General features: G+C 39.4%; 1 long non-coding RNA gene across 1 annotated transcript in view; it reads left to right on the top strand.

Moving 5' to 3' along the window:
- Positions 1-11,849, top strand: part of LOC138822488 (uncharacterized) — a 95,865-nt gene extending 84,016 nt beyond the window's left edge. Inside the window, exon 3 of the long non-coding RNA XR_011370475.1 lies at positions 11,801-11,849. This is a non-coding gene — a long non-coding RNA (uncharacterized lncRNA). The remainder of the gene's footprint in view (positions 1-11,800) is intronic.
- The last annotated feature ends 2,265 nt before the right edge of the window (positions 11,850-14,114 follow it).

The raw sequence follows: 14,114 nt of genomic DNA, 5'->3' as shown, positions 1-14,114 counted from the left end.
CAGTGCCACTTCTGGCTTTTTCTGCTTATGTGGTGCAGAGAAATTGAAACCAGGGCCTCATGCATGCAAGGATACCACTCTACCACTGAGCTACCTTCCCAGCCCTCCTCCTCTTTCTTTTTTGTCTGTCATGAGGCTTGAACTCTGGGCCTGGGCACTGTCCCTCCACTCTTCATCTAAAGGCTAGTGCTCTACCACTTGAGCCACTGTGCCACTTCCAATTTTCTGGTGGTTTATTGGAGATATATGTCTCATGGCCTTTCCTGCCTGGGCTGGGTTTGAACCGCGGTCCTCAGATCTCCACCTCCTCAGTAGCTAGGATTACAGGAGTGAGCCACTAGCGCCTGGCCAACTTTACTTATGCATTTGTTTAAAATTTTCTCATAATTTGTTTGTAAGCAAGTCATAAAGCTGGAGATTAAACTGTGACTTGTGACAAAAAAGTTTATACAATACAGATTGGAAATGAGCACAGGGTCATGTCCTTTGAAGCTATTTTGACCTTCTTTATCTCTTCTCACAAATTTTAATTTGAAGTCTATTTTATCTGATATTAGGATTGCAACTCCCGCCTGTTTATGAAGGCCGTTTGCTTGGTAGATTTGTTCCAGCCTTTAACATTGAAAATGTGTTTGTTTTTACGGGCAAGATGTGACTCCTGCAGGCAGCAGATAGAAGGGTCTTGTTTTTTAATCCAACTAGACAGTCTATGTCGCTTAATTGGAGAGTTCAGTCCGTTAACCTTAAGAGATAGGACTGAGAGGTATTTGGGAGTTCCTGCCATGTTATCCACCTTCTTGGGGGCTGCGAAAAATGCTACCAGCACAACTATGTTTATTGCAGCATTATTTACCATAGCTAAGATATGGAACCAACCCAGATGCCCCTCAGTAGATGAATGGATCACGAAAATGTGGTATATATACACAATGGAATTCTATGCCTCCATCAGAAAGAATGACATTTCCCCATTTGTTAGGTAATGGAAAGGTTTGGAAAAAATTATATTAAGTGAACTAAGCCAGGCCCAAAGAAACATAGGTCCCATGGTTTCCCTTATTTGCAATATCTAGTATAGGGTATGAGTCAAGCGGAAAAGGTCAGATAATGTGATGTTAGGAAAATGAACCCTTAAATATGTATTTTAATGTTTTAGTTTCTTTCGTGCATGTGTTTCTAACGCATTTATAAGATTATTTCTTTGTTGCTTTGTATGTCCCTCCCCCACAATGTAACCCCCGCTTTCACTTTATTTGATGTCAGTATAACATGTGGAGGAGATGGGGACAAACAAGTCGTTTAAGGATTCAGGTGGACCTGTTGCAACAATGAGAAGTACAAAATGTCATGTCAAAACCAGCTTTACAATGTCGGTGTGGGGGAGGGAGGGGGGTATGATTGTGTGGGGGGGAGGGGGGTGGCTGGGAAGGGAGGTGAAGGGAAAACAAAGGAGGAGGCTGCAATGCTTGGTAAGAAATGTATGCATTATCCTGCCCATGTAATTGTAAGCCCTCTGTACAGTATGTTCTCAAATAAAATAAAATAAAATTTAAAAAAAAGAAAGCTATTTTGAACAAAGGTTTTAGAAATCTATCAACAAACATTTGGGAAACTCAAATTGAAATATTCAGAACAAATAAAAAGTAACAAATCTCATCGTAATCAACTTCAGCGAAAGAATCCACACTTTCAGTACATAATTACCATCATAGTGAAGAGATGGTTCCAAGAGATCTGTCGATTGGGAAATAATATGGAGAGACATGGAGTGAACCAATGCAGCAGTGGTACTCAGTAGAAACCATGTTGAAAATGAACTATACATACAGCTTATCTGAAGAACCAGACTTAATGAGACTCTCATGACAGAGGCAAAATGACCACTATATCTCAAAAGAGCAATGGAAAGGGAGGCCCAGTTTCTTTGGCTCATTTTCCACACATCTGTCTGACTAATGTGTGACCAGTGTGGGGTCTGGACACTCACAAACAGCTGAACGCAAAAGTCTGGGGACATTCAGACCCTGGAATTTCAATAAAGAAAATCACTCTTCATAGGCCTTCATGTTCTTTTTAGTTCTTAAGAAGTCCTTCTGAAGCTAAAACAATAGAATGGAAGAAAGACAGCCTCTTCAGTAAATGGTGCTGGCAAAATTGGTTAACTACATGTAGAAAACTAAGGCTAGATCCTTATATATCACCCTGCACCAGAATCAACTCCAAATGGATCAAAGACCTTGAACTCAAAGCAGACACTCTGAAAACATTACAGGATGGAATAGGAGAAACCCTAGGTCTACTTGGCTCAGGCCGAAATTTTCTGAATAGAGACCCGGAAACACAACAAATCAAAGAAAGGTTGGACAAATGGGATTGCATAAGGTTGCAGAGCTTCTGCAGGGCAAATGACATAGCTAGCAAGATCAATAGAAAGCCCACCGATTGGGAGAAGATCTTTACTAGCCATACAACAGACAAGGGTCTCATATCTAAAATATACTTGGAACTCAAAAAATTAAACCACCCAACAACAAATCCTCAAAGAAACAACTGCCCAATAAATAAGTGGGCGAAAGACTTAAAGAGAAACTTCTCTGAAGAAGAAGGAAGGATGGCCAATAGACACATGAAGAAATGTTCAACATCCCTAGCCATAAAAGAAATACAAATCAAAACAACATTGAGATATCACCTCACTCCAGTTAGAACAGCAAAAATCAAGAACTCTAACAACAACAGATGCTGGAGGGGATGTGGACAGAAAGGAAGCTTACTTCATTGTTGGTGGGAATGTAATCTTGTTCAACCACTTTGGAAAGCAGTATGGAGGTTCCTCAAAAGACTTCACATAGATCTCCCCTATGATCCAGCAATCGCACTTTTGGGCATTTACCCAAATGTATACAAACAAGACCACACTAACGCTACCAGCACAACTATGTTTATTGCAGCATTATTTACCATAGCTAAGATATGGAACCAACCCAGAAGCCCCTCAGTAGATAAATGGATCAAGAAAATGTGGTATATATACACAATGAAATTCTATGCCTCCATCAGAAAGAATGACATTTCCCCATTTGTTAGGAAATGGAAAGGTTTGGAAAAAATTATATTAAGTGAAGTAAGCCAGGCCCAAAGAAGCATAGGTCCCATGGTTTCCCTTATTTGCAATATCTAGTATAGGTATGAGTCAAGCGGAAAAGGTCAGATAATGTGATGTTAGGAAAATGAACCCTTAAATATGTATTTTAATGTTTTCGTTTCTTTCATGCATGTGTTTCTAACGCATTTATAAGATTATTTCTTTGTTGCTTTGTATGTCCCTCCCCCACAGTGTAACCCCCGCTTTCACTTTATTTGATGTCAGTATCACATGTGGAGGAGAGGCGGACAAACAAGTCGTTTAAGGATTCAGGTGGACCTGTTGCAACAAGGAGAACTATAAAATGTCATGTCAAAGCAAGCTTTAAAATGTCGGTGTGGGGGGGGAGGGGGGTATGATTGGGTGGGGGGGAGGGGGGAGGCTGGGAAGGGAGGTGAAGGGTAAACAAAGGAGGAGGATGCAATGCTTGGTAAGAAATGTATGCATTATCCTGCCCATGTAATTGTAACCCCTCTGTACAGTATGTTCTCAAATAAAATTAAATTAAATTAAAAAAAAAAGAAAGTAAAATGAGAGTAAAAAAAAAAAAAAAAAAAAAGAAGTCCTTCTAAACCAGGCACTGGTGGCTTACACCTATAATATTGGAGGCTGTGATTTGAGGACCGCAATTCAAAGCCAGTCCAAGCAGGAAAGTCCATGAGAGAGACCCACAACAGACAGAAAAAAAGCAGATTTATGTATCATATTGAACTAATGGTTTATATAATGACATATATAAAAATGTAAGCCATCAGGCCAAGGAATGAATAAAGGCAGTTTTTGTGATAGAATAGATTGCATGCACAATATTAAGGAAATAATAACAAGTTGCTGCCATTTACTTAATATCAGTAAGATAACAGGAATAACGTAAAACACAGAGAATCTCCCTGGTTAGGCTGACATTTGTGTATAATCCTAGATATTCTGAATGCATATCTGAGAACTGATGTGTGAAGCAAGGCTGGACAGAAAGTTCATAAGACTCTCATCTCCAATTAACCAGCAATAATCCAGAAACGGAACTTTGGCTCAAGTAGTAGAATGCCAGCTTTGAGTGCAAAATGTCAAAGGAGAGTGCAAGTCCCTTAATGCAAATGCCAGAAATGGCATAAAGCATAAAAAGCAAAACATTAAACACATGGAAACACAAAAAGACAAAAGTTATGCAAATTTAAATGCTACATTGAGAGATGGATCACACCAAATACAAGAAATGACATTTAGACATTTTCACTCAGTTGAAAAATAAACCAGGATAAGGTGGAATATATACAAAATGGAATTTTACTTATCTATTAGAAAGGATGATATTGCATCATTTTAAGAAATGGTAAGACCTGGTGAAAACTAGATTAAGTTAAGCCAAAAGAAACTAAGAATGTGTGTTTGCTCTCACCTGAGGAAGACAGAATTAATCTATAAATATACAATAGACAATTGGGTAAACTTGGGGCACATAATTGTAAGGAGTGAAATATGATAGATTCATATTAGAAATTAAATTATATAATTTATTAGGAAAACTAACTTATAGTCCAATAAAATAAACACCAGGAATCGAGTAATCATATGTGGAAGTGAAATCAAGAGCAGAAAGGCAAACTAATGAAGACATAAAAGGTGTAGAAATAGGGTCTGGTAAGGTGGTTCAGTGGTGGAGCACTTGCCTTGCATTCATGAAGCCATGGGTTCGATTCCTTAGCAGCACATTAGCAGAAAAAAAAAAAAGAAAATGGCGCTGTGGCTCGAGTGGTAGAGCAGGTGCTTTGAGCTGAAGGGCTGAGGGACAGCACCTAGGCCTAGAATTCAGGCCCATAAATAACAAAAATGGTGGAGAAATAGGTATGAAATCAAATTTCCAATTAAAATTAATGATTTTAAATATGCATTTAATTTTACATGTATTTATTGTTTATAACTCTAATCTTTTGGTACCTCTTGCCTTTTGTGATTTTAGGTTATCTTAAAATCTCTTTGTTGTGTGGACAATGCATGGACCATGATACTCCTACCTATGTCTCTTGTGTTGCTGAGATTAATGGCATGAGTCACCATGCTTCACTTATTTGTGCAGATTGGGACTTGTAAGCTTTTGTCCAGATTATGTCCAAAGTGTGATACTCTTGATCTCTGATTTCTGATAGTGATCATAGATGTGAACTGGTACATAAGGCCATTCATAATCCTTTATCCCACTTTGAAGACATGAAGTTTAATTTTCCAAATGACATACAAGATGACAAACAGAAAAATAATCCCTTAGTTCTGGTAAAGATGAGCTACTAATGAGAAACAAAATTACTTTCTAAAATATTTGACTATTGTAATTATATTTTCAATCTTACCCTACATTTAATATTTATGCCAGTGATTAAACTCAAATTGCAGGCATGCAACTGTGGTTTGCCCCTGTTATCCGAGTTACTTAGGGTGCAGAGACCCCAGGATCATGGTTCAAAGCCTGCAAGGGCAGGAAAGACTGTGTGACTCTTATCTCCAAAATTAATCACAGAAAAACACCTGAAGTGTCACTGTGGATCAAGTGTCAAGCCAAAAGATCATAGAGACATTGACTAGACCCAGAGTTCAACCCCCAAGACTGGCACAAAGAGACTATTATTACCTTTAACCATTCATTTGGATCACCTATAGAGAGGGCAGGCTATTGAAGGTCACATAGTTAACTGAAGAAGTAAAATTTGAGAGGATCACAATTCAGAATCAGTCTGGGAAGGGAGGTAATAAGATTTCCATATCTCCCTAAAGCCAGGCAGGTTGAAATGCATTCTGTGATCCCAGCTAATTGGCAGACCAAGGTAAGAATGAGCTTAGCCTAGTCTCTGTTTTGCCATCAACAAAACTGATAATGTATGAGCAAAGTCAGTAAATAAAAAAGATTGTTGATGTGTCCTTATTTGTAGAATATCTGTCTAACAAACAACATATCTAAATTAAAATTAAAAGAGAAAGGAAGAAAGAAAGAAAGAAAGAAAGAAAGAAAGAAAGAAAGAAAGAAAGAAAGAAAGAAAGAAAGAAAGAAAGAATGAAAGAAAGAAAGAAAGAAAGAGAGAGAGAGAGAGAGAAAGAAAGAAAGAAAGAAAGAAAGAAAGAAAGAAAGAAAGAAAAAAAGAAAGAAAAAAGAAGGAAAGAAGTGAAGGAGATAAGGAAGGAAAGAAGGAAGGAAGAAAGAAAGAAAGAAAAAAGAAGGAAGGAAGTAAAGGAGATAAGGAAGGAAGGAAGAAAGAAGTAAGAAGGGAGAAAGAGAGAGAGAGTGGTAAAAAGAAATATAAAAAACATATAGTCAGCATGTGATAGATGTTAATAGTGACACTATACCATGTTAGATATAATTGTCATTATTTATTTCTAGGAGCAGCCTAGATAAAACAAGAGCAGATTTCAGCCAAGGATACATACATGTGTTCACCACTAACAAACTGTTATTGATGCCTCCTCCTGGACCAGAGGACATCTAAATAAACAAAAATAAAGCCTAAATAAACCAATAACATACATACTTTGATAAAACACAGGACTGGCTTAAAGTGTTGGACCAACAGGATTGCATATCTAGGAGGTATGGTAAAGTGTGTGGGAGACCAGCATTCTGATGATCTTGCAATGATGAAACTGCCTAACCACACAGCTCCTGGGCATATCACTGCTGAAACAAATATTCAGTCAGAGGTTAACAAAAGTAAGATTTACAATGAAACAGACATTCTGACCAAAGGTATTTTTACCTGATTCATTGTATTTCTTACAGTCTCCAGTTATATATCACACATACAACGTTCCTAATTCCCTTCTGCTTCATTATTGTCTTTCCTTGTTTTGGTTTTGTTTTCAGAAATACACAGGGCATATCTTATATTTTTGTATTTTAGCCTTCAGAAGGTCTATAGTTAAATATCCTTAAGTTCCTTTTGTTAGAAAATGAAAGACACATTGGGTGGTTCTTCACCTGTTATAATTATATAACTATATAATTATATAATTATACTTTTTTATTTCTAACATTTTAGCTGTATAATCCCAATTCATTTTTTCCCAAAGGGAACCTTAGTGGAAGGAAGAATCTGAAAGTTCATTCTGGAATTTAGAGAACTTCTGTTATTAAAACTCCAGTACATAGTATGGAATGGAACTCTGAAATTATTCATTAAACAGATGAGGTGAAAGTCAGATTTTGCACTCTAATACTCTTTCCTCAACCAAAATAACTAATATTCTTAAAGTTAATGGGCACAAATGTGCATAAATTTTCTAGAAATAAAATGATCACTTATGAAACATTAATAATACCTGCAAAGAAAGCTTTACAATATAAGATAATTCCTTCACACAATATGTATCTGTCTGGTACCATAACCCCAAACTAGACTAAGGCATCTAATAGCTATCACAGTTGGATGTTCCCTTTTTGTAAAACTGTTTTATCGTGTTGAGTAATATGAATTGTATACCAACTTAAAATCACATTTGAAATAAAACAGTTACTAGGTAAGACCTTCGTGGTTGAGGTGGTGTGGGGTTTCCAGTCAACCCCTCTTGAGTTTTCCAGGAAGGAGCTTGCTTTGCCACAGCCTCTGTGGTAGAGCAGGGCAGGGTTTTGAGAGTGGAGGCCAGTCTGGGTAGGGCTTTGAGACATTTGGAAGGAGGTAGGAAGTATTGGGTTTGTAGGGCGGGGTTTCCAGTGGAACAGGACAAGGCTTTAGGAAGGAGGCTCAGAGATAGCCATGTTCAGAGGAAAACGGCAGGATTACCAGGGAAGATGTTGTTTTCAGTCCCAGCTAAGAGAAGAATGGGGCTGCAAGCGAGGAGATGTAATGACCTGTGAGCGAGAAAATACACATAAGCACAGTTAAAGATGTCAAAGGTGTTTTACTAATGTGTCTGCAACCCTGCCCTAGGTTACTAGAATTAGGAGCAACTGCAACCTCCAGGGGGCAAGTTGTTTTCCTTTTTCCTCCTCCTTGCAAGCCTTGCCTCTCCACTCTCCATTGGCCACTTTGCAAGCCTCTCTGCCTCTCCACAGGCCTCTCCACCTCTTCACAAACCTCTGGGCTCTCTGTAGTCCTCTCCGCATTTCACAGGCCTCTCAGCTCTCTGCAGGCCTCCCTGCTCCTCACAGGCCTCTCAACTCTGTGCAGTCCTCTCAGCTGTCTAGGGCTTCCCCAGGTCTCCCTGCCTGACCGGACTTCCTCCAGCCTTCTCTGACAGCCTGGGATTTCCCAGATATCTCCTTGATCCAGCCTCCTCGGGCCATCCCAGATTCTCCTCAAGCCTGAGGAGAGCTGGGCACAGCTCTGGTCCAGGAGCCATGTCTCTTCTCATGTGTCTCTTGTGGCATCTCCTTCTTTCCATCCCCTCCCCAGAAACCGCTGTTGCTACATCTGGTGGCCTGTCCCCCAAGCCACCCTTTGACCCCTCTCCCCCAAGTGGCCTGGCGTGCATGAAGATGGAATCAGCATGGGGCAGGACTTCCCGGACCCTCAAGCTCTCACAGAGTTTACTTAGAGGAGGGGTTACTGGTGGAACGCTGTGGGCCTGCATGGGATATGTAAAATGGGATTTCCCGTAGAGCAGGGTGGGAAATTTGAGGGAAGAGGCTGATGGAATGCAGGCTTTCTGGTGGAGGAAGGCTGGGCTGACGGGGAGAGGCTTATTGAGGGGCGTGGCTCTGAGAGGGAAGCAGTGTTATGAAGGAGTGGGCTAGTAAAGGACAGCATTTCTGGTGGAAAACCCCATACTTTCTGGCATGTGGTAAGATGGAAGGATTTCTGGCAGAGCAGGAGGGGGCAGCAATGGACGAATGAGCCTTGTCAGGACAGGGCGTTGAGGATCCAAAGGACTAGTTAGGGTGGGGATTTCGGTGAGGCCAGCCAAGACTTGGAGAGATGGAGTAAGATTGAGTGGGGACTTCAGTGTTAGGAGGCAGGATATCTAAGGAGTAAGCCTACTGTGGGCAGGGTTTCCAGTAGGGCAAGACAAACCTTCAAAGAAGGGAATAGGGATGGACAGGTGCTTCCAGTCAAGCCTGGTAAGCCTTCCAGAAGGAGGCCAACTGGTGGAATGGTTTCCAGTGGAACAATGTGGCCTTCCAGAATGAGCAAGGATGGTGGGATTTTCTGGTGGAGAAGGGCAGGGCTTGGAGCCATGAGGCTAGTTGGAGGTGGGGCTTTCAGAAGGTGGTAAGGCTACAAGGGTTTAGGATAATTATATGCAGGGTATCCTGTGGAGTGGAGTGTGGATTCCACAGAGAACCCCAACTAGGGGTTGGATGAGGAGCTCAGCTGAGGGTTGGATTATTGGGGGAGAATGGCAGGACTTACAGAGAATAGATGGAAAGGTAGGGAGGTATCTGGTGAAGTACTCGGGCTTTCCAAGGATGAGGTGGTCTGTGCCAGTAGCTTCTAGTGAAACAAAGCAGGGCTTCAAGGGCAAATATAGGGTGGCGGATGGATTTTGATGTAGCAGGACAGGGCTTCATGGGAGGAGTGTAGTTCAGGGAAGGGCTTTGAAAGGGTTGTCTGGGCTGTAGGAGTAGGCTAGTTATGGGGTGGGGGAAGGGCAAAGGGGAGAAATGTTCCCTGGAGCCTCTAAGGAGCTTGAGGGAGAAGGCTGGTTGAGGGTAGGCTTAAAGGGAAGGGTGGGTTTGGAGGGACTAGGTTAGGTAGGGGCAGGGCATCCAGAGAATAAGGGTGGGGATTCAAGGGAGGAGCCGGATGGAAGTGAAGTTCTGGGTAGAACAAGTTGGGTATTGAGGGAGGAGATATGTTTCTTTGGGGCAGAGAAAAGAGTAGATGGAGTGGAAGAGGGATTTCCAAGTAGCAGACCAGGGATTTGAGGAAGGAGGCTGGTTGCAAACAGAGCTTTGAAAGTTTATAGCAGGGCTACTACGGTGTAGGTTAATTGAGGGTGGGATTTCAGGTGTAGCAGGACAGGGTTGCAAAAGAGGGGCTGAATGGAAGTGGGTCAAGTTGAGCTTGTGAGAGGGGATAGGATAGAGGCAGGAGTTCAAGGGGGAAGGGAGAGGCTATAAAAAAACAGCAACTACTAATAAAAATAATGCAAGAACACCATTTTCAGCCAGTGTAGAGTTAATTCTATTTCTGTATGTATGAGAGATATTGGATAAACTAACCAAGTAATTTCTTCCTACTGAAATTTTTCTTTATTCTAATTGAGTGAGAATAAAACAACAGGCCACGTCAGGCTCATAGGCACACAGTAGACTGACACATGAATCACTGGATTTGATTACCCAGCAACTCCTTTAAGGAACACAAAAATTTTAAACTCTCTCCATTAGTCATAATGGACACTCTATTGACTTAAAATTGTGAATAAATAGAAATTTTCCTCTGAACATTTTAGAAATTTTAATCTAAACAAAGTAATAGTAATTCTTTAACTTTATACTTCTATATTGGAACATATACTAACACTAAATAATTAGGAAAATATAATAAAATTATACACAGAATGTTCATTCTTGCAACATCAATTTTAATCTAAAATAATTTAAAACCAGAAAATTGCTTGCCATATAGTGAGATTGCAGTATGGTTTCCTTTTGTGATCAAAATGGTGATTTAAGCAATATGCCTTTATCATTGGAGGCATTGATGGTTAAAAGATATCCAAGAATGTGAAGTACCCTAAAAAAATACCCTGAAGAAATTCACAGGGTACTGTGAGTTGATGTTGAAATAAAATTAATTACTGCATACAGTAGGAATTAATATTAAATAGGCACAGAAATATTTTCTACAATAAACGGCTACATTGAAAAATAAACAATGAAAAGGAAGCAGGCAGTCAGACCATCAAGTTAACATTATCTAATGAATAACATTTATTGAGACTTGTTTGCAATCTGCTTGACCTAAATTCTTCCCTGAAGCCAAATAACAAGAAAAAAGCCATGGAAATACAGTATTTTCAAGGCATTATTAGACTTTAGAGAGTGAATTCAATTAATATATTGCTAGAAAATAAAGACAGATGTCCAAGATAAACAGCGAAGGAAATATTCCCAATCTATGGCTCTCTGCTGTGAGAGGGATACAGGCCAAGGCGTGAATGGACTGAAGAACAGGAGTGCATACTAGTAATTCCCAAGATGCAATGATGAATGTAACATGGGAGAAAATCAACATAACTGTCACATGAATTTATCACTGGAGAGTACAGAGAAGTACAGTGAAAATCCCAGGAGAATTATAAAGTACAATCTTACATATTTGTCAGAACAGTAAATTCAAATGTTTTCAGAAAAGTGTCTGGCATTGTGTCCTAAAACACTTGGAAAGACTACAGGAAACTACCGGGCACACACATGATGCCAAGAAATGATTAACTTATAATTTACAAGACATTGAATAATCATAAAAGTCTTGTTTCAGTAGTGCAAAATTAAGCCTTAATACACTCTGTTCTGAAACAACACATTATAAAACCAAATCAAGAACAATGAAATTATATATGTGACTCAACTGTTTCCAACAATAGAATTCAAAAATTCAAATTACATACTGTATCTGTAAACTGATAAAAATCATACAGGATGACAAACATAATTAATCTTTCAACACTGCATATTTTATGTGAATAGTCCTGATGATAAATGATTTGTTTTCCTTACAGATTTTGGATGAACACAACAACAACAATACAAAACCAAAAACCACTTGGCAATACATCTGGATACCAGTGGCTCATCCCTATTCCTAAATGCCCAGGAGGCTGAGATTGGAGGATCATGGCTCACAGGTTGCTGGGGTAGCCAAATCCATGAGACATTGATGTTCCATTGATCAGTCAAAGGCCTAGTGGAACATTGGCTCACATGGTATAGCATCAGGCATGAGTGTAAACACCAAAACTTCAAGGCTCGAGTCAAATCTCATTACTACACCCCACACACACAGTCACAACCTACACACAAACACACACACAAAGGGGAAGATACAGGAACAGGGAGAGAAAGGGAATCTTAAGAGTTTAAAAAGTGAAGCCTATCCTAGAAAAAAAAATCCTTTCCAAAAATATACAACTGTAAGATTACTTGTGAGGGATTCTAGAGCTGAGCAGTGAGATCTGGAAAGAGATAAAAGATTAGAAAGCCATCTTAAACAAGACTCAGAAGGCTGAGATATGTACCCTGGAAAAGTCAAATCATCAAGGCAAGATAGTGCTATAAGTTACTACCTTAAGTGTGTTTAAGATACAGCTGTTAGGACACTAAAATAGTAAGATCTTGGAGATGAGACAAGATATTTTATGGCTAAAATATGTATTCCTCCCTTCTGCTCCCTAACAGTAAGAGAGTTAATTGTCACTATTTATACAAAGTATACCTCATGTTAGTGGTTGTAACACAAGATAGATTGATGACCTAATTTGTGCAAATAACTTTAGCCACACCCCTATATTAAGTTGGATAAAAAGTTTGTTAAGCAGGACCACCAAAAACTGGTGGTGAGCCTTTGGGTCCCCTGGTGTCCCTCTTTCCTTTCCCTCTCTGTAATTTCTCAGTTCATTGGCCAGGTATCCCTTCATCTCTGCTGTTCCAGAGTTGTGGACAGAACTGATATTCTGAGCTCCTCAATACAAACTGTGGAAACACACTTTATCAAAGAAGATACACAAACATATATGAGCACCTGGCAAGATACCAATCATCAGCAGTCATCCTGTGAGTCCTTAGTGAAGAAGTGGAGTTCCATTATGGTGGTCATAATGGCTAAGTGTAAAAAGTATGTAATAAAACTTTTGGAAGGTTCTTTTTCTCTTTTTGCTCTGTAGTCCCAGATGGCCTGGAACTTTCCAGCCTTGTCTCAGCCACAGAAGTGATGGGAGTTTGAATATGTGCTGCCATGCCTGGCATTTAGGAAGTTCACAACAAAGCAATACCAAAGTACATGAAAGCAATTTTGTAAATGATGTACATTTGCTTCCTCAATTGTAAAATAAAACAATACGAAAGTGCATGAAAAGTTTTTTTTTCTTTTTTTTTTTTTTTGTCGGTCGTGGGGCTTGAACTCTGGGCCTGGGCGCTGTCCCTCACCTCTTCTGCTCAAGGCGAGCACTCTACCACTTGAGCTACTGTGCCACTTCCAGCATGAAAAGTTTTGTAAGTGATATGTATTTACTTCCTCAATTGTAAAATTAAACAAATATATGTCAAAATATCACATTATTAACATTATTTATATATATATGTATATGTATATATATGTATATATATATATATATATATATATATATATATATATATATGCAGTTCATCAGGCATCACTATACCTCAACAGATCAAATGCAAAGTCAAATTTCTACTTCTTTCTAGGAGAAGCAGAAAAGGTCAAAATCTATGGATATATGACCATATAAGATGATATTAAGTATGCTTAAATAGGGATATAGGTTGACCTTTTGTAACAATGAGATGTATAAGACACTCCATTGAAAATGAACTTTAAAACTGGTGAGGGGGAGGGAGGGAGTAGCTGTGGAGGTGGGAGGGAAGGGATCGTAGGGGAAAAAACAAAAGACGAGGCAACAATGCTCCATAGGAAATGTACTCATTACCCTGGTCATTTAACTGTGACCTCTCTGTACAGTATTTTTACAAAAAAATGTACAAAAATTCTACTTTAAAATCTAACATCTAAGGCAGTGTCTGGAATACAAGGAGATAAAATAAATCTACAGGAGGGATATCTTTAACACTGTGACAATGAGACGTGAAAGCTGGATTTTAAATCAGGGTTTGACAAGATCAAATGTCCACTAAATATGTGATTACAGCTACAGAGCTGACCATGATCGTAAGAATGGAGGTACAACTGAAAGTCAGCTAAGGCTGCTACAGCATTGTATGTAGACATAAGGTGACCTCTCCAATAATTGTAAAGCACAAAATACAAGTTAAGTCAGTAAAATGCATGGGAGGGTTTTC

This window comes from Dipodomys merriami, unplaced genomic scaffold (genome assembly GCF_024711535.1).
Source record: "Dipodomys merriami isolate MVZ:Mamm:240054 unplaced genomic scaffold, mDipMer1.0.p SCAF_1102, whole genome shotgun sequence".
Classification (NCBI taxonomy): domain Eukaryota; kingdom Metazoa; phylum Chordata; class Mammalia; order Rodentia; family Heteromyidae; genus Dipodomys; species Dipodomys merriami.
Note: the sequence above shows the minus strand (reverse complement) of the source record. Positions and strands in the feature narration are given on the sequence as shown.